This window comes from Medicago sativa, chromosome 4 (assembly GCF_051527215.1).
Source record: "Medicago sativa cultivar Bolivia chromosome 4, Bolivia_mono, whole genome shotgun sequence".
Lineage (NCBI taxonomy): Eukaryota > Viridiplantae > Streptophyta > Magnoliopsida > Fabales > Fabaceae > Medicago > Medicago sativa.
In genome coordinates this window covers 36,824,137-36,844,414 of record NC_140752.1, presented here as the reverse complement: position 1 = coordinate 36,844,414, position 20,278 = coordinate 36,824,137, and the positions used below count along the sequence as shown (strand labels likewise).

The window sequence follows — 20,278 nt, the reverse complement described above, 5'->3', positions numbered from 1 at the left end:
ATCTTAGTCATCTTAATTTAGGCTTTTCTGGATAGCTCCTAATATTCTAGACATCCTTCATTTTCTACTCCAGGTTCATCTCAAAAGTTAAACGTGCGAAAGGATCGCAAGAAAATAATTCAAGGCAGCATGCGCAAGTTGCTCGCGAGGCGAGTGGATCTGCTCGCTGCGGCGAGCAAAACATGCTATCCGGACTCTCAAAATGGCTTACACGCGAGGCGAGCTTCTGTACTGGCGGTGGCGAGTGTTCTGGGTTGCTCGATGTGGCGATCGATATTACTCGCGAGGTGAGCGATGAACTTCATAACTCGCAAGGCGAGCTATGCTGCTCGCTGCGGCGAGCGATGAATGTCAGGCTCGGGCAGAAATCTGTTTTCCTCAATTTTTCACCTAATCACATGGTTCTAACCTCAAACCAGCTTCCAATTATCATCCTATGAATTATCTAAGGTCTGTACACAATTCCTACATCAATCTAACAACTTTTCATCGTTTAATCATTAAATCTCTCTCAAAACCCAAATTCTTAATTCTCACAAAACTCAACCTACATCATGTTAAACCTAATCATCAGAATCATAGACTTAATAATATTGAAAGTTAGTCTCACCCTTACCTTAATATGCAGAAATCACAGCCCCTAAGGTCTTCTCCTCTTCTCTTGACTTTTCTCCCTTTTCACCAAAAACTGATCGTACGCGTTATGTCTTTCCAACCTAACTTTTCCTATTTATAACCCCTCATCTAGTTTATCTTATTTCTTCTTTCTACCACCAAACTTTCTAAATTCACAAAATAACCCCACAACTTAACATTTATTTTATTTTATTTTCAAATCTTATTTTATTAAATAATAAAATAAGTCACAACATCTCATTCAATCTCTAAAATCACATAATTCACATAAATCACACATAGCTCATATAAATCACGCCAATCATATAAATATATTCTAAAACTCACTAAAATAATTAAATAATTAAAACGGGCGTTACAACTCTCCCCAACTTATAGAATTTTCATCCTCGAAAATTTACCTCAAGCAAACAACTCTGGATAAGACTCCATCATCTTACTCTCTAGTTCCCACGTCATGCTTTCACCAGTAGCTCCGTCCCAAACGACTTTCACAAGAGGTATCTCCTTGCCTTTCAACTTCTTCACTTCACGACCTTCGATTCTCACTGGTAAGGTCTCAACCATAAGGTTATCTCTATCAACGGTAGATGACTATCCCAAGCTCCACCTTGCTCAAGTACACAAACTTTCAACAAGTCCTCAAGCTACTGAATCGTCCTTTCCGACTGACTATCTGTTTGCGGATGATACGCCGAACTCAACCTCAACTTAGAGCCTAAAGCCTCTTGCAAACTCTTCCAAAATCTAGAAGTAAATCTTTGATCTCTATCTGACACAATGCTCGAAGGAACACCGTGCAGCTTCACTATATCTTGAATATAAATCTCTGTCAACAAAGCTACAGTAAAACGAATATTAATCGGAATGAAATGAGCCGACTTCGTCAATCTATTAACAATCACCCAAATAACGTCATTCCCTTTAGGAGTATTAGGCAAACTCGTCACAAAATCCATGGATATATTATCCCATTTCCACTCTGGTACATCTAAAGGTGTCATCAACCCCACAGGTTTCCGATGCTCAACTTTCGACTTCTGACAAACCAAACAAGAATACACAAACTGTGACACGTCACGTTTCAATCTAGTCCACCAAAACAACTTCTTCAAGTCATGATACATCTTCGTAGCTCCCGGATGAATACTCAAGTTACTTCTATGACTCTCTTCAAGAATCACCTTCTTTATCTCATCATTGTCAGGAATACAAATCCTACCTCGAAATCTCAACACCCCTTGATCATCAACCTTAAAGTCACCATCTTCAGTCTGATTACTAGCAACCAACAAGTCCACAAATTTAACATCCACTTTTTGCGCTTCTTTACTGCTTTTCAAGAAATCACTATCAATCTTCAGCATTCCTAGTTTCACACTCTAAGGTGACAATTCACAAACCAAACTCTGGTCTCTAAACTGTTCCAGCAACTCAAACTCTTTAGCCATCATAGCAGACATATGTAAAGTTTTTCTACTTAAGGCATCTGCAACAACATTAGCTTTACTCGGATGATAATTCAAACCAAAGTCATAATCTTTTAACAATTCAAGCCACCTTCGCTGTCTCATATTCAATTCCTTCTGATCAAAAAAATATTTCAAGCTCTTGTGATCATTGAACACTTCAAATCTCGAACCATACAAGTAATGTCTCCATATCTTAAGCACAAATACAACTGCAGCTAATTCCAGATCATGAGTAGGATAATTTCGTTCATGAATTCTCAACTGTCTTGATGCATAAGCAACCACTTTACCATCTTGCATAAGCACACCACCTAGGCCTAACTTGGACGCATCACAATATACAACAAAAGGTTCATCGAACTTTGGCAAAATCAAGATTGGAGCCGTCGTCAAATGCTTCTTCAATTCATTAAAAATGTTCTCACACTGAACATCCCACACAAAAGCTTTACCTTTACAAGTCAATTGCATTAACGGAAGTGCTAACTTAGAAAATCCTTCTATAAATCTCCTGTAGTAACCAGCTAATCCCAAAAAGCTTCTAATCTCTGTAACGGATGTAGGAGTTTCCCATTGTGATACTGCTTCGACTTTAGACGGATCAACTGCAATACCACTAACAGAAATAACATGGCCAAGAAAACTTACCTCTTTCAACCAAAATTCACACTTTGACAATTTAGCATATAACTTCTTCTCTTTTAGCATTTGCAAAACAATCTTCAAATGATCAGCATGTTCTTCTTCAGACTTGGAGTAAATCAAAATGTCGTCGATGAACACAACCACGAAACGATCCAAAAATGCATGAAAGATGCGATTCATATACTCCATAAATACACCAGGTGCATTTGTAACTCCGAAGGGCATCACCTTATATTCATAATGTCCATAACGCGTTCTAAAAGCCGTCTTCTGCATATCTTCATCTTTCACTTTAATCTGGTGATAACCCGATCTCAAGTCAATCTTGCTAGACACATGTGCACACACTAACTGATCCATCAACTCGTCAATTCGTGGAAGTGGATACCTATTATTTATAGTTACTTTATTCAATTGTCGGTAATCAATGCACAACCTCATACTACCGTCTTTCTTCTTTACTAGCAACACCGGCTCCCCCCAAGGTGAAACACTTGGTCTAATAAACTTTTTAACAAGCAAATCCTCCAACTGTTTCTTCAACTCAGCTAACTCAGAGGCTGACATATGGTAAGGTGTCATAGACACAGGCTTCGTTCCCGGAACAAGATCAATCGTAAATTCAACTTCTCTCTCTGGAGGCACATCAGGAATTTCATCGGGAAAAACTTCAGGAAAATCGCATACCACTTATAGCTTATCAATCATTGCTTGATTCTCAATGGACAAAGACGCCATCAATGAAAACATTAAAATTTCATCATGTTCTAACTTCTTCAGATGCTTAGTAGACAAGAACTCTGCTCCACTTTCTTCTTTAGCAGAAGAGAAATACACCGACTTATTAAAACAATTAATGTGAACATGGTTGTACTCTAACCAGTTCATACCAAGGATTACATCCATTCCACTCAAAGGTAAACAAACTAAATCAATTTCAAAGTCTCGACCAAACATAGACAAAGGACATCTGAAACAAACAAGAGAAGTAGTCACCGAACCCTTAGCTGGAGTTTCGACAACCATCTCTCCATTCATATCAGATATAGTACGACCCAACTTAGAAGCACAATCAATAGCAATAAAACAATGCGTAGCACCAGTATCAATAATAGCAACTAAATGAGTATTATCAATATAACAAGTACCTCTGATCAAGCGATCCTCATTCTCTGTCTGAGTATCAGTCAAAGCAAAAACTTTCCCAGTAGTCTTAGTCTTCTTCGGTTTCTTCCATTGAGACCCAATATGACCTTCTTTATTGCAATTAAAGCACACAATATCCTCATGCTCACACTGTGTAAGCGAATGTCCTTTCTTGCCACAACAGAAACATCGTTTCTCATCTCTAGTACAAGCATTACTCTTGTGGCCTTTCTCGCCACAGGTGAAACAAACAATCTCAGCAACAACATCATTCCTTCTCGGCTTCCTCTCATCATTAACTCTTTGCTTTCCTTTATCAGCAGGAGCACTGTAAGGCTTCAGATGACTCTGATGACCTTTACCTCTCTTCTCGTTCACAATCTTGTAATGAGCTTTCGTGTCTTCCTCATAGATTCTGCAGCTACTCACTAACTCAGAAAAGTTACGAATCTTTTGGTAACCAATGGCCTGCTTGATGTCAGCACGTAAACCAATCTCAAACTTGATACATTTGGAGAACTCAGTAGTCTCAGTAATGTAATGTGGATAAAACTTTGCCAACTCCACAAACTTTGCAGCATACTCAGTCACAGTCATGTTACCTTGCTTCAACTCAAGGAACTCAATCTCTTTCTTCCCGCGAACATCTTTCGGAAAGTATCGGTTCAGGAACTCTATCTTAAGTAGGTAGAAGACTCACCCACCAGTCATCAGCTTCCTCAGCCAGCATGTGCGTACCGATACGTACCTTCTGCTCTTCCGTACATTTCATAACACGAAAGGCTCTCTCAACCTCTTTGAGCCACGTCTGAGCTCCATCAGGTTCACTCCTTCCTTTGAAAGTAGGGGGATGATTTCTCAGAAAAGTCTCCAATATCCTAACTTCAGCATTAGCACCCGCATTAGGCTGTTGCCCCACAGCTTCCAACGCAGCTGCAATAGTAGTATCATTTCTCCCAGCCATCTTAGTTCTCTGCATTACACACAACAATCAGAACAACATAATAATGGTATTTCAACTGTTAAATGACACTGCTCGACTCAACTACTTGGCCGGATGGACCGACCTGCTCTGATACCAATTGTAACACCCCGTTTTCCCAACATAAAAATTTCTTAATAAAAATCAAAGTTTAACAACTTAAACGGAATGCTACACTTCTTAAAAATCATAAATGGAATAAATAATAATTTATCCTTCAAAAATATTCGACATAAATATTCAAACTCGCAGCGGATGTAGTTCAACAACTTAAATAGTCTTGGCACGCAGGTATCATTATTAAAATCTCATAAAATTCTAGGTTCATCAATTATTCATGAAAATTCATAAGCAATACGTAAGGAACAGAAAGCAATAACAAATTCCCATCCCGTTACGTATCAAAGCACCTAAGACACACACTTGTGAGGAGTCCACTCACGACCGCAACTAATCTTGGTTACCTGAAAGTTACCCATACGAAGAGCAACATTTTCAAGCAGAAGGGGTGAGATTTTACAAACAACAATATTAAGCATATAATTCATCAAATTACATTTAACAACATAAACATCATCAACATATCATAATAATAATCATATAGCATCAAGTCATCATCATAAACAACATTCATAATCAAACATCAACATCAACTTAATGATCAACTTATAATCTTAACAACTCGACTCGACAATGCAACTTAACTCGACAAATGCAACTCTTATCATCTTAAATCATCTTGATATGCAAATGCATGTGGTACCAATTCAGGGCATTAAGCCCCCAACATATTTGAGCGTAAAAAGGCTTCAGGGCATCAAGCCCCTAACTTAATTGAGCAAAGGCTCCAGGGCATCAAGCCCCCAACTTTAATGAGTATGCAATGGACTCAACTTCCTACAACTTAGACATCATCATGAACATCTCTTATGATTCCAATAACTTGGACAACTTCTTATAACTTTACAACTTAGACCGACACTCACAACTTTATGACATTAATGGTCAACAACATCAAACAGCAACATATGCAGCATTTAACAATTCTTATAATTCATATCATCATTAATGAATAATCCACATCAACTTAATCATCATAAATAATCACATAGTGCATATATAACAATGTCACATCATTAATAATCTTAGTCATCTTAATTTAGGCTTTTCTGGACAGCTTCTAATATTCTAGACATCCTTCATTTTCTACTCCAGGTTCATCTCAAAAGCTAAACGTGCAAAAGGATCGCAAGAAAATAATTCAAGGCAGCATGCGCAAGTTGCTCGCGAGGCGAGTTGATCTGCTCGCTGCGGCGAGAAAAACATGCTATCTAGACTCTCAAAATGGCTTGCTCGTGAGGCGAGCTACTGTGCTCGCGGTGGCGAGTGTTCTGGGTTGCTCGCTGTGGCGAGCGATAATACTCGCGAGGCGAGCGATGAACTTCATCACTCGCAAGGCGAGCTATGCTGCTCGCTGCGGCGAGCAATGAATGTCAGGCTCGGGCAAAAATCTGTTTTCCTTAATTTTTCACCTAATCACATGGTTCTAACCTCAAAACAGCTTCTAATTATCATCCTATGGATTATCTAAGGTCTGTACACAATTCCTACATCAATATAACAACTTTTCATCGTTTAATCATTAAATCTCTCGCAAAACCCAAATTCTTAATTCTCACAAATCCCAACCTACATCATGTTAAACCTAATCATCAGAATCATAGACTTAATAATATTGAAAGTTAGTCTCACCCTTACCTTAATATGCAGAAATCGCAGCCTTTAAGGTCTTCTCCTCTTCTCTTGACTTTTCTCCCTTTTCACCAAAAACTGATCGTACGCGTTATGTCTTTCCAACCTAACTTTTCCTATTTACAACCCCTCATCTAGTTTATCTTATTTCTTCTTTCTACCACTAAACTTTCTAAATTCACAAAATAGCCCCACAACTTAACATTTATTTTATTTTCAAATCTTATTTTATTAAATAATAAAATAAGTCAGAACATCTCATTCAATCTCTAAAATCACATAATTCACATAAATCACACAAAGCTCATATAAATCACGCCAATCATATAAATATATTCTAAAACTCATTAAAATAATTAAATAATTAAAACGGGCGTTACATGCGGGCCCCCGTTGCGGAGCTTATCCCGTTTCACCTAGCGGAAACCCCCGAGATCCAACCTAACGTGGATCACAAGAGACACGACACCTACGTCTTGCTTAAAGTCTTGGTCTTAAACATTCATGAAAGGTTAAACCTATACATGCTTTCTCTTTTACCTCGGATCCTTAATCGATCCGACTAGAGGTAAACTCTATACTTGTTCATTCATGTTCATACTTATTCATTCTTACATATGTGAAGAGATTAATTAATCAATTCACGGCTTAACATGTGTGCGTGGTCGTTCTAATTCCTATGCGAAGAGAATACACTAAATCACTTCGCGTCTTAACATACATAGGAATCATGCGTAGCATTCTAGTTCTCGACAAGCTATGTCGAGGCTCTACATTCATTCCCTTTCTTAGTTCATCACTACCCGATTAAATCGGCCTAAACTCTCTTGTGCCATTCTTTCCATATAAGATTGCCATGATTTTCATTTCATGAATCGTTTGATGTTATGTGCATTGATTAGATGTTGTTTAGGGGTTATAAGGTTGGAAAACATCGCAAGAAAAAGCCTCGGACTACACTACAAGCCCTTAGATGAGCCAACAAGCCAAAAGAAAGTTGGCTTGGGCTAGAAGTTTCGCTATCAGCGACTTTCATCTGGGCAAGTTTTGAAGAATTTCGCTATTAGGGAAATATTTCGCTAATAGCAAGTTTCTTTGGGTTTGAAGTGCAGATTTTTCATTTTTAACCTAAACACCATCCAATCTGATCCTGCAATGCATCAGACACATCCAGCAACTTGTATAAACATTAATAAATATATTTCATGGAAATTTTAACATATAATCATCAAGAATGGCTTTGGGGTACTAAAATCATACTTTCCTAAATTCTCACAAGAATTACACAACCCAAAGGAAAGTTAATCTATCTAAGAACTCACCTTAACATGTTTCTTGTGATTCCTCAAGATTCAAGCTTCCCAAAGATTAAACCCTAGCTTATGAATCCAAGCTTCAATCCATTCTCTTTGTTGTTTCTTGTCCTTGAAGCTTCTATGATCCGTGCTTGATCACCAATTTCTTGTATTGGAAAGCTTTGATGGCTTCAAGAGGGGAGGATGGGGGCTGTCCTAGAGAGAAGGAGGAGAGAAATTCTTTCTCTCAAAACCTAGAGAGAGAAAGAGAAGTGAAAATGTAGGAAAAATGGCCCTTGTGGCCTTAAATAGCCCTTGCAGCTTAATCGCATTTAGCCTGACACTGATACTTAAACACATACTTGACTATTCTTGTTTGATAAATATTCCTCGCCAGACCCGCTTCCCATGAACCTTGGTCCTCTGACACGTTTGACTGGTGATATCCCATTTTTCGACGAGTGGGATGTTATAGAATCGGGCAATGATTGCTTGCCTCATTTGATCCCATGAAGTGATGGAACCAACATCAAGGGAATGGAACCAAGCGCTAGGTCTATCCCTTAAGGAAAAGGGAAAAATATGAAGTCTTACGGCTTCTAGGTTCTCTTTTATAGTTCCGCTGATTTTTATAAAAACAGAGATGTGTAGGTTTGGATCCTCAACAAGCGATCCGAAAAACTGATTTTGCTACACCAAGTTAAGTAGTGCAGGCTTAATCTCAAAGTTGTTACCCTCAACCGTCGGATACACAATAATAGCCTGTGGCTCATCCGTAGATGGTGTTGCATACTCTTTGAGAGTGCGTTCTGCCATAGCGATATTATTTCGTGCTTCTTTCCTTCTTTAATGCAAATACCTTTCGATCTCGGGAACCAAATCACCAAGGATTGTAGTTATTCGCATAAAAGATTGAGAACCCAAGAAGTTAACGGTAACAGAAAGAAAGAAAGAAAGAAAGAAAGAAAAGAAAAAGAGAAAAAGGGAAAAAAAATCTAATCACTAAGAAAAAGTTAATCAAATTAGTTAACTCTCCGACAACGGCGCCAAAAACTTGATGAGATAAACCGCAAGTGCACGGTTCACCGATGTAGTAATAAAAAGATATCGTTCCCACAGGGAGTTGTTCAATTTAACTAACTTTTAGAACATGATTAGTAGAGAATTCAGTTGAAAAGGTTTGATTTTTAACTGAGGGAAATAATAATAAAAAGAGCCTTGGGATTATTGGTTCATCATAATAACGAATCCTTCACAAACAAACCCTAAAATCCTAACTTTATATTTGTTCTACTTTCTAAAGACAAGTTTCTCTTTAGCGTATCAAAGCTTCTCTCGAAGTCAGTGAGTGCGTTCCTTTAACAATCAAGCCTATTCTCATGGTTGATTGTTATTAGAATCCTTGAAGAATGAAACTTTATGTGTCTCAAGGTTTGCTAGACTGTTCTCATGTTTCGCAACCCTTGTCTAATTTCACTTGTTCCAATATCAAAGCTCCGCGTTTGCTTTATGAATTGATATTTGAGATGATGGATTAACAATTACAAAACCCTCCGCGTTCGCTTCTTAGTTCGGTAATTGTTAATTCATTATAAAAACGGTGAAATTAGATTAGAAAGTAGACTTATATAAAATTGGGGTTTATGGTTTGGTTTGATTAGGATTACATCATTAGACTTATCCAACAATCCCATGACAAGAAGAGTCTACTCACTCATGTTCTTCGTAGACATGGAGAAGAAGAAGAAAAGCATAAAAGTAAAATAACAAGAAAGTAAAGGAAAAGAAAGAACTTTTATTAAGAAAGACAATTGTCACTTATTGAATTCCAAGAACAAAAGATGAATGTTAATGATAGCTAGCTACTCTATTTATAGTCTTAATGTCGACTTAAAACCTAAGCAACTATTCACTAGAATGTTCCACAAGAAACCACGGGCTTTTTGTCAAAACAGGCAGCTAATTCATGAAGCAAAAGCAGCAAAAGATGGCCTGGGAGGTGGCACGGCCGTGCCAATTGGTGGCACTGGCCGTGCCAAGCTTTTGACTTTGGGGATCATATTTTTGTCTTCAATCTTCGTATTTTTCACCCGAATCAGCTCCTAATCCTCTTTCTTTTACTCCAAGATTCAATCTATCAAACATTCGTTCCTGAAATATAATAATATGCAATTGAAGTAAAATATCTCAAAAAGGAAATAATACTTAAATAAAATAAACTTAAAACTAAATAATATACAAAAATAACTAATTATTGACTCATCAGTGAACTACCAGGTGTTGAGCCCAACCTACAAAGAGCCTCTGCAGTAGCTTCTTTGGAAATTGCTTTAGAAAGCCCCCAACACCAAGCACCAAACTCACAAATGGCCTCAATCAACCACCCAGTTGTCTCTGTTTCTGAACAAGTTGTTTCTGAACATACTGGTTCTGAACAAACTATTCCTGAACAAACTGAATCTCTTTCCATACCTGAAACCGTCAGTGAGCCTGACTTTATGATCACATCAGAAGATGAACTGAGATGTTGCTGGTTGAACAAAGGTTGGCTATCTATGATTATGAACTCAGTTCATGATCAACCCACATAAACCTTTGTTCAACCAGCAACATCCACAAATAGCCAACCTTCATCAGCTAACTTAGATATTCAACCTGTTGCTCCTGCCAAACCAAATGTCCCTTTTCCACCCACATTGTTTCTAGATTCTACTATATTAGCAGATGTGTGTGAGAATATCTTTCAGGAGCTGAACAAGCTGATTTCAGCTAGGAATGATCTGGTTCATGAAGATAGCTATAAGAAGCAATGGCAAAGATTAAAGGAGAGAGTTGACTACATCTTGACTACACTTCAAAGAACTTGTTTTGATGCTCAAGACATGGCTCAACAAAAGCTTTAAGATTGGCTAAAAGGAGTTGATAGCAATCTACAAGAAGTTAAGATTCTGAGAAATTGGGTGCAAAATCCTCCAAGCATAAAAGGAAGAGATGTTACTGACTTCAGTCCTACTGGTGTGCATCCCAAGGAATTAGACTTGACTTGGTTAAACAAAGTTAACTTCCAACGAGCCTCTACTAGTTTGGATTTACTGCAAAAAAATGTTGATCTAGAAAGAGAGAATAAGAAGCTGAAGAAAGAACTCCTAGAACAGAAGCTACTCTTGCTTGAATACAAGTCATCCACTGAAGCAAAGCTGGAAGAAGCAAGAGTGAGAGAAGAGAATCTGATCAAGAGCAATGAGGATTTTAAGAAGGAAATGAAGCAGCAACAAGAAGAGACCAACAAGATGTTGAAGCAGATGATGAACATGTTCAAACAAGCCACTTGGGTTGGCCTAGTGGTATTGGCTTGGGATTTGGGAGTGTGCTCCTCCTCAAAGTCTCATGTTCGATTCTCTCTGGTGGCAATTTGGGTGGGCTAATTTAGCTTTTTCAAAAAAAAAAAAAAACCAACCCTAAGTTGCACACATTATTTTTAGTTTGTTTAGTCCTTGTCTTAAGTTTCTTAGTTTATCATCTTCTGAACTTTTTGTGCTTCCGACTTTAAATTTTGCTACTGATCTAATATTTTGCTTCTGAACAAGTTTTTGCGCTTCTGGTTAATTATCATGCTTCTGAAGTTATGTTTATACTTCTATTTTGTGTTTTTGCTCTGATATATATCTTGTGATTATAGAATTTTTCTCACTATCTTTTTCTTAACTCTTTCTTTTTGTCTTTAGTTTTTATACTTTTTGTTGATGACAAAAGGGGGAGTAGATGTATAGTATTTATAGGCTCTGAGCCCCATTAATTTAATTTTAATCAAGTTAAATTAATAGGACCTTCTTCTTATCTCTTAATCTATTAATGTGAGAATATTCTGAGTGATTATTTCGTTCTTAATGATGAATTTAATTAACATGGATAGAACTCAGGGGGAGCTTACAAACCTCACCTTAAAGTACTATTAGACTCAGGGGGCGCTTACAAACCTCAAACCCTTATAGTCAACTTGTTAATTAGATTGACAACAATTGCACATTTTAAATACTATTGTTTGTCATAATAAAAAATGGGGAGATTGTTGGAACAAAATATGTTTAAAATTAAACCCTTGAGAGTTTTTATGATAACAAGGTATTAAAAATTGTCAATTGGATAAGCTAATATTTGTTCAAGTGTACAGGATCATAGACAAAAATTTGACATCTTAAATAGGTTCTGGAAGAACAAAAGAGAGCTAAGGAATCAACAAAAAGGAAGCTTGAAGCGTCTGAAGAGAAGTGCTCCTGAAGTGATGATGTCATCAGAAGCAAGTTCATCAGAAGCATCTCATCAGAAGCTGAAGATCACCAGAAGCTGAAGTTCATCAGGAGATGCAAGACTTAAAGCTTCAAAGGCTGTTCAATGGATTTAATATCGTCTAAGCATTGCAGAAGACTAGAAGAGTGAAGCAACGATCATTTTGAAAGGATTTGAAGGCATTGGATGCTTGTTTTTTAAAGAGCGTTGACAAAGTACAATTGTACGAAGTGTACAACCACTACCTCCACTACTCTGTTGTGTCTCTGCTACAAGACAAGAAAAACAGCTCTGCCTGCAACGATGTTCCCTCAGACTTAGAATGGATTTGAAATTGATCCTTCATAGGACAATAACCATATCAGGTAAAAGATCATTGGTGATTGATGAAAGCTTCAAACGACTCTATTTTGATGTGCTGGCAATTCACAACGTCTCTTTCACACGTCTATATAAAGGAGTGAAGACTTAGAGATTGGAAATGACTCAACAACAATTTACAAGTGCCAAAACTCTGCTGAAATTGTTTTGCATTCAAAAGTTCACTTAGAATTTCTTATCAACTTTCATATCTTAGAAATTCTAGAGTCTTAAAGAGTCTGTATCTAATTTGTATTGTGAACACCACTGATTGTATATCAAGTGTTCAACCTCAAACAATATTCTTTGTAATTCTGTTTGATTAGAAGTCTCTTGCAGTTGTGCTTGAGCATTAGAAGTCTCTTGATTGTGTTCAGGAGCAAAGGAAGTTTCTTGCAGTTGTGCTTGAGCAGTTTGAAGTCTCTTGCTATTTTTAGCAGTAAGCAGTTGTAATCAGATATTACATTTTAGTGAACTCTCCTAGGAAGTGCAAGTGGGACATGACTACTTCCGGTTTGTTGAAGAAACCTGTATAATTGCTTTGTGTCTTTCTTCTTTTTCTCTATCTGTTTTTATCGGCTGCAAGTTAGTCCTGAACTTCACTTCAGAAGTAGAACTTTATCTGCTCCTGATCAGTGTTTTCAGCTTAGGAGAAAACGAAGAAAAAGCTAACACAATTCAACCCCCTTCTTGTGTTTTTCTCACCTTCAAGCTCGTGCTAGCATCCCTCATGTTCTTGGGCCCCTTCAGCTCGAGCTTCACTTTGAACATGTTGTCAGCTCAGAGTCCTTTCTCGAAGATGAAACAGTTCAGCCTATCATTAGCTACTTTGATTTTGACTGCTTGCCTAGTGAATATTTTGATGTACAACCTCAAGGTCTCTTACTTATCTTGGACTATGGCGCGGAGGGCAACCATTGTCTCTGGTTTCCTATTTTATAATGCGAACTGTGAGGTAAAATCTTCAATTAAGGTTTCCCAAATATCAGTTGCGTTGTCCTCCAGTCCTTTGAACCATGCCATAGGTGCATCTTTAAGAGCCAGGACAGACAATTTGCAGCTCTTCACTTAGTGGTAATCTAAGACGATGTCAATGTGCTCTAGATCACATGTCCGGTCATAGGATTCCAACTTCAACAGTTTTTCCTGCTATTTCAGGATTGTGCAATCCATGATTATGTTAGTCAATGGTCCCATGCATTTTTTATGGCAAGCTCGCACATGGGAGCTATTACAACGTTGTTGACGATCGTTTTTTGTGGACGACATGTTTGTGTTCCTCTGAGGAGAAGGTGGAGTGTGACTGCTTTCTCTGCTATCTAAGTCATGAGGAGATAGGGTTTGATGAGGAATGTGACTGCTTTCTCTGCCATGTCATTTTTGTTAAATATGGAGAATTTCAAATAAGTACAACATTGACTATAAATAAAGTCCATCTACGTCTAGAATGGAACAAGTTGTTTCATTAACTATGAGAGCTTAAACTTGTACTTAAATTTAAGTTTGGTAGTTATGTAAATCATTTCTTACACGTAATAGTAATCATTTTAGTAGATATACCCTCCTTTGATTCATGCAAATTTGCACCATTTTATGAAATATAGTAATAATTTTTGTATTATACTACTCCGTCCTCCTACATCAACTTATGTTGACTCATTTTTGCTTACATTTTAGAACTGAAGGAGTATAATTAAAGTATTTTTTTTAAGAAATTAAAATGGGATATATTAACATCGGCGGTTGAAGCTCCATAGTACAAGGTGTACCACGGAACCCACCCCAAAAAACAAACCGTCATACAATGTATTTACAAGAACATAGGTCAGTCAATACCCAAACAAAACAAAGGGTTCGACCACCATCTCAGAGAACTGTTCACAAACATGGCATTATTAGCTTTTAGCCACCAAAATGAATGAAATTTAACTTTATCTAAGAGGTGTAAAATTGGAGTTTCTATATTATTGAATAGCCTGTTGTTGCGTTCATTCCAAACCAGCCAAACACAAAGAAGCCAAATTAATGGAAGAAACGACCGACGAGTCTTTGAGTGACCTGTATAATGAGTAAATTGAAAGAAATGCTCACTAATATTGAGAGGGTCTACACTAGACACCCTAATCCAGGACCTGATATGCTGCCATAATGAACCAAAAACATCACAATGGAGAAACAAATGGGAAACTGACTCATTAGTGCCACACCCTGACACACACCTAGTAGCCTTGGTCTGGAGGAAACCGTGATGTTGAAGGTTATTCTTAGTTGGTAACTTGTCCTTCAGCAACCGCCAAGCTACTATGGAAACCTTCAACGGAACCTGCTTATGCCAGACAAGGTTTCTCGTTGCATCAATTGTGAGAGAGACCAGAGTTGTCAGAATCTGTTAGGCACCTCTCACAGTGTAACCATCATGAATGTCCAGATCCCACTGCCATCTATCAATAACATTAGACTGCACAATAACACCAGGAATTAAGTGCTTACACTCCTCTATTTCTCCTCTTCCCACACCCACAATCTTCATCTCCACCTCCACGCGTCACCCCCATCCTCCCAACCACGCGCACACATGTCTGCCACCGAACACAACTTATCTGACGCTAAATCAAATAAACGAGAAAACCTCCGACACAACAGAACATCTCCTAACCATCTACCAAACCAAAAGAGAGTGTTCGTTCCATCTCCTAACACTTTCGACACCCTCTCTACAAACCAACCCTCATCATCTTCGCCCACCCCGTCCCTAATCTTTGCTATCTCCCTCCACCAAGAAGAAACACTCCCCGTCCCCCAACCTCCAACCGCCCTGCCTCCTCAACAAATCTCGCCACCAACACCCTATACCAAAACCCGCCTCTATCCACCAACAACCTCCAACACCATCTACCTAACAAATCTATATTAAACTTCCTCAATTGTCTCACCCCCAACCCTCCGTGCTCCTTTCGTAAACTAATAAAGGTCCAAGCGATCCAGGAAATTTTCCTGTTATCCTCACTCCCTCCCTAAATTTTTCTTTTAAAAATAGATTCCATGGAAGAGATTATACTTGACGGAGCTTTGAAGAAGGATATGGCATAGACATGATGCGAGGTCATGACAGACTTGAGAAGGACCAACCAACCCCCAAAAGATAGAAAGCGACTTTGCCACCCCGACAATCTAGATTTAATAGTAGACACCATAGGTTCCAAAAACTCTAACCTCCGTGGATCACCTCCAATCAAGAGACGAAGATACAAGAACGAAATTTTACCCACTTTACAATTTAAAATAGAAGCCGCCTAAGTCAACCAAGAATCCCCAATATTAATGTCAACTAGTAAACTCTTATGGAAATTCACTTTCAGACATGTCATCTCCGTAAACAAAGTCAACGCCGCCCTTAAAGCTCGCACATTGGCCCAACTCTTAACACCTAATAACAACGTATCATCCGTGAACTGCAAATGAGAGACCACCACCGAATTTGATAAACCAACCCCATATCCCGTGTACAAATTATTATCCACAACCGACTTCATCATTACATTGAATCCCTCAGCTATTAACAAAATGAGGAAAGGAGAAAGAGGGTCTCCCTAACGCAGTCCCCTTTTCAAAGGAAATTCATCTGTAGGACTTTCGTTTACTAAAATTGAAGCACTTGCAGTAGTCCCACATTCTTTAATCCATTATCTCCAAAACACAGGAAACGCCATTTTATGCATGACCTCATCTAGATATCCCCAATCCACCGAGTCACATGCTTTTTCAAAATCAACTTATCAACTCCTTTTTAGACTTACGGGCCTCATCAACCACCTCATTTCCAGTTAGGATGCCATCAAGAATTTGTCAACTTTTCACAAAAGTTGTCTGTGTAACACCCTATTTCTATTAAAGCGATAAAACACGCGAATATAACGAATATTCAAGAAATAGACGCAACGTCTCACATAAAATCCAAACATCTCATACATGCATACAAAATATCTCAAGAGTCACAGCGGATATAATCAATACATCTCCAAATCAATACATATGTCATGGTCAAATAACATCAACATCATAAAATCCTCTAAGTCTCAACAATGAGTACATCTCCACATAAAATAAAATTCAACAAAACTAAAGGGACACCGACTCGACCTAATCAGAGCCCTAAACTATAACTCCAAATGACAGCGGAGGCTAGCTCCTACTATCTAAGCACTCACCGCAAGCGGACTACTCCTGCACAACGTCTACCCATCCATACAGACAGGTAGGCGGTCAAAACCACTGGAGGTTAGCATTACATCAATCATAATCAATATAATTAACTTGACATAAATAAACAGTTCAATTCTCCTCTAATCATCATGAACATTTAACCTCCATATACATATTCATATAACAATCTTAATCATTGCAAGCATGAATTCACAAGCACACTCATCATCAACATTTACCATTCAATTCAACAATCAAGACTCATGCAATATGATATGCGCCTAAACTCGACACATACATGCATGTGGTACCAAATCTCCTCAAGGTCGTCACCCATGATGCAACAAAAACATCATAATCACCTCAATTGGATATAAAATCCGCCACCATCAGTCATGAATGCATGAACATATGACTCGACTACAATGCATATGTTCACACAAACAAATCACCTCAACATCACCAACACGTAGTATATATGCAATCGACAACAATTCACCACCATTCAACATATATACAATCACCAACAACATCCATAATTCATTCAACATATAGTTGTCACATATATACACCATCAATCATCTTCATATAAGTCATATCGACTATCCATAAAGGATTCACAAGGCAATTGGCTCTTAAAATCATTTTCAACAAGGTTCGTCTCTCAAAATCACAACATTAGAAATAAATGAGAAATTAAGCCAAAACCAAGTAAACAAATCCCAATGCCTCAACTAAGTATACCTCTAGGCCACCTATGAGTGCAGTAGAGGATACCTTGGCGTTTCACTGGCCAAATACGACTAAATCATGAAAATCCCAAAGTTCGTCTCATTTTATTATTTTTCAAGAAATTCCATTTTCCAACAAAAACAAGTTAGATCCATCTCATCATGATTTAAAAACCATTAAACACTTAAATTGAACTCATAGAAACCAAGTTTAAAGTTAAGAAACAATCCATAAGGTTTGGTTCGACTTAGGATTAGTTATGCGGGTTTTTCAATAAGACTTTTCAAAAGTATTTTCCCATAACTTTAAAACCAAAAATCATTTTCAAGTCAAACCAAAGCCTCTGCAAGCTAAAAATATTATCTACAATTCTCATGTTAATACCAAAAGCCAGCTCAAAACGGAAACGGGAGAAAAGACACAAAAACGCAAAACAGGGGGGTGCTGCCCTGTGCAGCTCACCGCCGCGAGTAAATTTACTCGGGAGGCGAGTAAGCTCCAGAGAGCCTCCCCTTGCTCGCGTCCAACTCGTCTCACGAGCGCGGTGGCGAGTTGTGACAGTAGTTTCAGGAAAAAGAGTCATTTTCACTCCCAAACCCCAATTTTGACTCCCCAATGCCCAAATTTGATCCCAAGGTTTGTCCAAACAAATTCTAAACATGAAAAGACACTCAAATCCATATAAAATTTGCACCAAAACATTCTTCCCACAAAATTCATCATTTGACCCATTTTTCATAAAACTTCAAAACAATTCAAATTCATAACAAACTCAACAATTATGATTACCCAAGGTTTTAATCATCAACAACATCATCTCTCATCAACAACAACAACAACCAATCATGAATTCATCAATAATTCATCAACAACAACATCTCATATCATCATTTTTTTGCAAAAATGCAAAGCACACATATAACCACAACTTAAACATGTAGTTTCATCATCAACAACTCAATTAACTTTCAATTTGCATACCCAAACATTGCATCAAAACATAAACACGAATTTCACAATTAATTCTACCATAATCAATTATTCAATTAAGCACTTAAGTAAGAATTAGGGTAGAAGCTACAACTAATTGATTATGCTTGAATTCTAACCCCCTGACCTTAATTCTTCACAATCAACACTAAGGCTTCACTTTAGCTCCAATCCTTGAAGCTTGACCTCCCTCTAGCCTTCTCTAGATCCTTCTCTTCAAACCCTTTTTCTCCTCTTGTTCTATCTATCTCTACCTCTTCTCAATTGTGAAAATGAAATGAAAATGTTGGTAAAACCCTATTTTCTCTACCAACTAGAGTTTATATAGGTTCCACCTAATTGGGCTCATCTCACAATGTCTTAATGGGCCTAACCCATTACTAATCTAATCCAAAATGTTACTACTCACTTAACGGTAAAATATAACACTAACGGTCACTTACCGGTAATAAATAAATTACTACACTCTCTAACAACTTAGTAAAATAATAACTCTCACTAAGCACTAAAAATAATCCTCCTCAAAATTACTAAATTACCCCCTTCTCTCAAAATGACCAAAATGCCCCTAAGTCCAAAATGACTAAAATACCCCTCTAACACTGAATTCTACGAATCCAAACCAAAAATACACACAGAGGCAAATAATCACATAAGAGCACATATAACACACATAAATAAATAATTAAAAATAAATCTAGCGAAAATCGGGTTGTTAAAACTCTCCCCCACTAAAAAGAATTTTCGCCCTCGAAAATTACCTGAAGGAAACAACTCCGGGTACGAAACCTTCATCCTACTCTCCGATTCCTAAGTGGCACTCTCACCAGTTGGTCCAACCCAAATCACTTTAACCAAAACGATCTCCTTGCCACGCAAATGTTTCACTTCACGATCCTCAATCCTAACTGGCCAAGTCTCAACGGTCAAATTATCTCTTACTTCCAAATCATCCACTTGAATCACATGAGACACATCATACACATACTTCCGCAACTGAGACACATGAAACATATCATGAAGATTCTACAAAGATGGTGGTAACGCAATCTGATACGCTACAACCCCAACCTTCTCAATAATCTCAGACGGTCCAACAAAACGAGAAGTCAACTTCCGACACTTCTAAACACGTCCAATACTGGTTACAGGGTTCACTCTCAAAAACACATGATCACCAATACCCATAACACGCCTTCTCTCCCCTTAACAACTGCAATTTTGTTGACAACAATACCCATAACTCCGATTTAGGTCGTGACTCACAAGGATCATAGATATTAAACAAGTAAAACACCTCATTTGTCCGGATAAATCTACCATGAATTTGGAGCACATGATCTTGACTAACAGATGACCACACCTCCACTTCCATAGAATCCCACACAGTTAGGACACCCCCCAACGGACGAGCGCTAAGAGTAAGCATGATTCGAATCACCCCACAACAACGAGATTTCACAAATATCATTAAAAAAAATACGATTTTTTTATCACTATTTTATTTGTTGAGGGTCAAAACCACAAATTTTAAAAGACACATGTTAAGGAACTCATTATAGAAATATACATATTAAAAGTCGTGCAATCAATTTTTTAAAAGTTAAAATAATATGTTTTTCAATGCGAAGTTGTTATTTTTGAGTTCCTTAACATGTGCCTTTAGGACACAGATTAACATAACCCATTTTAAAAACGTTAACATGTGCCCTTAGGACATAGATTAAGATAACCCATTTTAAAAACGGAGGGTGCAATGATTCATACAACAGCACAGT

The 20,278-nt window shown here is 37.8% G+C and overlaps 1 pseudogene; it reads right to left on the bottom strand.

Moving 5' to 3' along the window:
* Positions 1–2,632: 2,632 nt before the first annotated feature.
* Positions 2,633–4,863, bottom strand: LOC146929122 (uncharacterized; annotated as a pseudogene).
* Positions 4,864–20,278: the final 15,415 nt, after the last annotated feature.